Raw genomic sequence first — 7,046 nt, forward strand, 5'->3', positions numbered from 1 at the left:
GCACAAATAGAGACAACATAAATGATACGTAAACAAATGGAGTGGCTGTATTCTAATTTATAGAAACAGGTACTGGGCTGGATTTGTCTCCAGGACCATAGTTTCTTGACCATTGGCCTAGAGGATCCAGAGTGGAGATGTTTGTGTATTAATTGGAATTCTTCTAAGGAGAAGAATTTTTCTCCATGATTTGATTACCCCAAGGTAAAATGTGTTTGGGAAATGTAGTATAAATACTTGCATCTTTCTTTTTACCAGTTTTCAAAATGAGTTGGTTGCCTAGCATCTTGCAAAGTTGACCAATGAGGTTTTTTGGTTTTATTTTTTATCATTAAAAATATATTTGATGAGGGGTGCCTGGGTGGCTCAGTCAGTTAGGCATCTGACTTCAGCTCAGGTCATGATCTCACGGTCTGTGAGTTTGAGCCCTGCGTTAGGCTCTGTGCTAACAGCTCACAGCCTGGAACCTGCTTAAGATTCTGTGTCTCCCTCTCTCTCTGCTCTTCCCCACTCACTCTCTGTCTCTCTCTGTCTCTCTCTCTCTCTCTCTCAAAAATAAACATTAAAAATTTTTAAAAAATACATATATTTTATGTGTTTCAATCCTTTGAAGATATATATACATATTAAATTTCAAGTTTACAAAAAAATTGCAAAGGTAGTGCCAAGAATTCCAATATATATTCTTTACTCAGAGTTATCAATTGTTAACATTTTGTCATATTTGTTTTATTCTTTCTCTTTCTCCTTCCATTTCCTTGCTTTCTCTCTTTCTCTGTACATGCACGTATTTCCCTAAACCATTTGAGATTAAATTGCACACCATATGCCTCTGCTCCTAAATTCTTTAGTATATAGTTCCCAAAAAAAGGATTTTTACAGTATGATGATCAAAACTAGAACTTTAAAAAATTGACAGAATGCTCTTATTTAAAAGTCTTATGAAAATTTCACCAATTGTTTCAATAATGTCTTTTATAAGATGCTTTGTTTTGATTTTTGTTTTGTTTTGTTTTTCCTCATCCAGAACCCAACACAGGATTGACCACATGCTGCATTTAGTCTTCATGTCTCTTTAAGATCCTTTAATCTGGAATGGGTCCTTAAGACTTTCTTTCCCTTTTATGACATTGATATTTTTGAAGAGTATAGGCCATTTAGTAAAATCTCCCTCATTTTGAATTTACCTAATGTTACTTCATGATTAGATTCAAGTTTTGCATTTTTGGTAGGAATAATACAGGAGTACTATAGAGTCTTTCTCACTGCATCATATCATGAGGCACATGATATTCACTGGTTATAAAGACTCTAATACCAATTCCAGAATGGGAATAGAGTTTTCCACACTATCAAGCAATTCTTAGACACCAACTGGGTGTCCTACCATTTAACTCAATTCTGATGCTATCTACCTGGACATTGAACCAGATTACAGGTTAATGGCTCAGTCCTACATGAATTCTCCCCCTCTCCTCCACTCAGACACCCCTTGAAACTACAGATTATTCCTTGTACTTGTGACCAACTGGCTATAGATCAGAGGTTCCCATGACTCTCTCCTTGGGTTTGACTAATTTGCTAGAGTGATTCAGAGAACTCAGAGGAACATTTTACTTAGTAGATTACTGGTTTATTATAAAAGGCTATAACTCAGGAGCAGCCAGTTGGGAAGAGATGCCCATGGGGAAAGGGTATGGAATTTCCATGCCCTCTCTATGTGCACCACTCTCCTCAAATTCCCATGTGCTTATTATGTGCAAATTCCCATGTGCAAATTTCCATGTGCTGGAAGTTCTCTGAACTCCATCCTTTTGAGTTCTTAAGTAGGCTTCATATTACACAGACAGTATTGATTAAATCATTAGTCCCTGGTGATTGAACTCAGCCTTTAGCCCCTCTCTTCTTGCCAGAGGTGGAGAGTGAAGGGACTGAAAATTTCAACCCTCTAAATACATGGTTGGCTCCACTGGCAACCAATCCCATACTTGAGAGTAGCCCAAAAGTTACTTCATTAACACAACAAAAGATATCTTTATCACTCTCATCACTTAAGAAATTTCAGAGTTTTAGCTCTGTGACAGAAAGGGGTCAAAGACCAAATATATATTTCTTAGTATAAATCGCAGTATCACCTGGGCATATTGGTCATCATTGATACATAGTCTCCAAGCTCTTTAGTGAACCATGTCTCCGGTTTTCATGGCTTCTGACAGTTCCCTCTCCTTGAATCTCCATTGGCTCTGTGATTTTTTTTTTCTCCAACCAACAGAATGTGGCAAATGTGACACTGTTTTTTTCTTATTCTAGGTCTGAAGAAGCCTTGCAGCTTCTGACTTGATCTCTTGGAATGCTGTCTTTGGAATGTTTGTTCACTTGGAATCCTCACTCTGGGGTAGCTCAAAGAAAGAGAGATACATGCCTGACCAACACCCAACTTTTCCAACTATTGTGGCCAAGAGATGAGAAGCGACGTTGAGCATCTTTTCATATGCCTGTTGGCCATCTGGATGTGTTCTTGAGAGAAGTGTCTATTCATGTTTTCTGCCCATTTCTTCACTGGATTATTTGTTTTTCGGGTGTGGAGTTTGGTGAGCTCTTTATAGATTTTGGATACTAGCCCTTTGTCTGATAGGTCATTTGCAAATATCTTTTCCCATTCCGTTGGTTGCCTTTTAGTTTTGTTGGTTGTTTCCTTTGCTGTGCAGAAGCTCTTTATCTTCATGAGGTCCCAATAGTTCATTTTTGCTTTTAATTCCCTTGCCTTTGGGGATGTGTCAAGTAAGAGATTGCTACGGCTGAGGTCAGAGAGGTCTTTTCCTGCTTTCTCCTCTAGGGTTTTGATGGTTTCCTGTCTCACATTCAGGTCCTTTATCCATTTTGAGTTTATTTTTGTGAATGGTATAAGAAAGTGGTCCAGGTTCATTCTTCTGCATGTTGCTGTCCAGTTCTCCCAGCACCATTTGTTAAAGAGACTGTCTTTTTTCCTGCTTTGTCAAAGTTTAGTTGGCCATACATTTGTGCGTCGAGTTATGGGGTCTGTATTCTATGTCATTGGTCTATGTGTCTGTTTTTGTGCCAATACCATACTGTCTTGATGATTACAGCTTTGTAGTAGAGGCTAAAGTCTGGGATTGTGATGCCTCCTGCTTTGGTCTTCTTCTTCAAAATGACTTTGGCTATTCGGGGTCTTTTGTGGTTCCATATGAATTTTAGGATTGCTTGTTCTATCTTTGAGATGGATGCTGGTGCTATTTTGATTGGGATTACATTGAATGTGTAGATAGCTTTGGGTAGTATTGACATTTTAACAATATTTATTCTTCCAATCCATGAGCACGGAATGTTTTTCCATTTCTTTGTATCTTTTTCAATCTCCTTCATAAGTTTTCTATAGTTTTCAGCATACAGATCTTTTACATCTTTGGTTAGGTTTATTCCTAGGTATTTTATGATTCTTGATGCAATTGGGAATGGGATCAGTTTCTTTATTTGTCTTTCTGTTGCCTCAGTGTATAAGAATGCAGCTGATTTCTGTACATTAATTTTGTATCCTGTGACTTTGCTGAGTTCATGTATCAGTTTTAGCAGACTTTTGGTGGAGTCTATTGGGTTTTCCATGTATAGTATCATGTCATCTGCAAAAAGTGAAAGCTTGACTTCATCTTTGCCAATATTGATGCCCTTGATTTCCTTTTGTTGTCTGATTGCTGATGCTAACACTTCCAACACTATGTTAAACAACAGCGGTGAGAGTGGGCATCCCTTTTGTGTTCCTGATCTCAGGGGGGAAAGCTCTCAGTTTTCCCCCATTGAGGATGATATTAGCTGTGGGATTTTCATAAGTGGCTTTTGTGATGTTTAAGTATGTTCCTTCTATCCCAACTTTCTTGAGGGTTTTTATTAAGAAAGGATGCTGAATTTTGTCAAATACTATTTCTGCATTGATTGATAGGATCCTATGGTTCTTATCTTTTCTTTTATTAATGTGATGTATCACATTGATTTGTGAATATTGAACCAGCCCTGCATCCCAGGAATGAATCCCACTTGATCATGGTGAATAATTCTTTTTATATGCCGTTGAATTCGATTTGCTAGTATCTTGTTGAGTATTTTTGCATCCATATTCATTAGGGATATTGGCCTATAGTTCTCTTTTTTTTGCTGGGTCTCTGTCTGGTTTGGGAATCAAACTAATTCTGGCTTCATAGAATGAGTCTGGAAGTTTTCCTTCCCTTTCTATTTTTTGGAACAGCTTGAGAAGGATAGGTATTATCTCTGCTTTAAATGTCTGGTAGAATTTCCCTGGGAAGCCATCTGGTCCTGGAATCTTATTTGTTGGGAGATTTTTGATAACCGATTCAATTTCTTCACTGGTTATGGGTCTGTTCAAGTTTTCAATTTCTTCCTGTTTGAGTTTTGGAAGTGTGTGGGTGATTAGGATTTATCCATTTCTTCCAGGTTGTCCAGTTTGTTAGCATATAATTTTTCATAGTATTCCCTGATAATTGCTTGTATTTCTGAGGGATTGGTTGTAATAATTCCATTTTCATTCATGATTTTATCTATTTGGGTCATCTCCCTTTTCTTTTTGAGAAGCCTGGCTAGAGGTTTATCACTTTTGTTTATTTTTTCAAAAAACCAACTCTTGGTTTCGTTGATCTGCTCTACAGTTTTTTTAGATTTTATATTGTTTATTTCTGCTCTGATCTTTATTATTTCTCTTCTTCTGCTGGGTTAGGAGTATCTTTGCTACGCTGCTTCTATTTCCTTCAGGTGTGCTGTTAGATTCTGTATTTCGGATTTTTCTTGTTTCTTGAGATAGGCCTGGGTTGCAATGTATTTTCCTCTCAGGACTGCCTTCGCTGCACCCCAAAGCATTTGGATTGTTGTATTTTCATTTTCATTTGTTTCCATAGATTTTTTAATTTCTTCTCTAATTGCCTGGTTGACCCATTCATTCTTTAGTAGGGTGTTCTTTAACCTCCATGGTTTTGGAGGTTTTCCAGACTTTTTCCTGTGGTTGATTTCAAGCTTCATAGCATTGTGGTCTGAAAGTGTGCATGGTATGATCTCAATTCTTTTATACTTGTTAAGGGCTGTTTTGTGACCCAGTAGGTGATCTATCTTGGAGAATGTTCCATATGCACTTGAGAAGAAAGTATATTCTGTCACTTTGGGATGCAGAGTTCTAAATATATCTGTCAAGTCCATATGATGCAATATATCATTCAGGCCCCTTGTTTCTTTATTCATCCTGTGTCTAGATGATCTATCCATTGTTGTAAGTGGAATATTAAAGTCTCTTGCAATTACCACATTCTTATCAATAAGATTGCTTATGTTTGTGACTAAGCGTTTCATATATTTTGGGGCTTCAAATTTGGTGCATAAACATTTATAATTGTTAGCTCATCCTGATGGATTGACCCTGTAATTATTATATAATGCCCTTCTTCGTCTCTTGTTACAGCCTTTAATTTAAAGTCTAGTTTGTCTAAGTATGGTTACTCCAGCTTTCTTCTGACTTCCAGTAGCATGATAGATAGTTCTCCATCCCCTCGCTTTCAATCTGAAGGTGTCCTCAGGTCTAAAATGAATCTCTTGTAGACAGCAAATAGGTGGGTCTTGTTTTTGTTTTTATCAATTCTGATACCCTATGTCTTTTGGTTGGAGCATTTAGTCCATTTACATTCAGTGTTATTATTGAAAGATATGGGTTTAGATTCATGGTGATGTCTGTAGGTTTCATTCTTGTAGTGGTGTCTCTGGTACTTTGTGGTCCTTGCAACATTTCATTCACAGAATCCCCCTTAGGATCTCTGGTAGGGCTGGTTTAGTGGTGATGAATTCCTTTAGTCTTCGTTTGTTTGGGAAAACCTTTATCTCTCCTTCTATTCTGAATGACAGACTTGCTAGGTAAAGGATTCTCAGCTGCATATTTTTTCTGTTCATCACATTGAAGAATCCTGCCATTCCTTCCTGGCTTGCCAAGTTTTAGTAGATAGGTCTGCTACTACCCTTATGAGTCTACCTTTGTATGTCAAGGCCCATTTATCCCTAGCTGTTTTCAGAATTCTTTCTTTATTTTTGTATTTTGCCGGGTTCACTGTGATATGTTGTGCAGAAGATTGATTCAAGTTATGTCTAAAGGGAGTTCTCTGTGCCTCTTAGATGTCAATGCCTGTTTCCTTCCCCAGATCAGGGAAGTTTTCAGCTATGATTTGTTCAAGTACATCTTCAGCCCCTTTCTCTGTCTCTTCTTCTTCTGGAATTCCTATGGTACAGATATTGTTCTGTTTGATTGCATCACTTAGTTCTCTAATTCTCCCCTTATACTCCTGGATTTTTTTTATTTCTCTTTTTCTCAGCTTCCTCTTTTTCCATAATTTTATCTTCTAATTCACCTATTATCTCCTCTGCCTCTTCAATCCGTGCTGTGGCTGCCTTCATTTTAGTTTGCACCTCATTTATAACATTTTTTAATTCATCACTATTTTTTAGTCCCTTGATCTCTGTAGCAATAGATTCTCTGCTGTCCTTTTTGCTTTTTTCCAGCCCAGTGGTTAATTTTATGACTATTATTCTAAACTATTGTTCCATTATATTGCTTAAATCGGTTTTGATCAATTCATTAGCTGTCGCTACTTCCTGGAATTTCTTTTGAGGAGAATTCTTCTGTTTCATCACTTTGGCTAGTTTTCTGTCCCTTGTGCATTTTAAAAGCTTGTTGTGTGCTCTGCACCTGCAAGCACTGCTATATTAGAGGAGGGTCATACACTGTCCTGGGCCTGGCCCTTCAGGAGGTGTTTTTTTGGAGATGGTTACTTGCTGTCTGTTGTGACTTTGGTTAGTTTATTACCCTACTCGTAGTAATATCTTGGACCCTCCACCAGGTGTGCTTTGATTTGTTCCTTGGAGTAGCCCTGTAAAGGAAAACCTATAGACAAACAGGAGACAAAAACACACAAACAAATAACACAAACAAATAAACAAAAACAGAAAACTAAAGACTAAAAACAAAAAACCCATAAACACTGACT

Source organism: Leopardus geoffroyi, chromosome A1 (genome assembly GCF_018350155.1).
Source record: "Leopardus geoffroyi isolate Oge1 chromosome A1, O.geoffroyi_Oge1_pat1.0, whole genome shotgun sequence".
NCBI classification, from domain to species: domain Eukaryota; kingdom Metazoa; phylum Chordata; class Mammalia; order Carnivora; family Felidae; genus Leopardus; species Leopardus geoffroyi.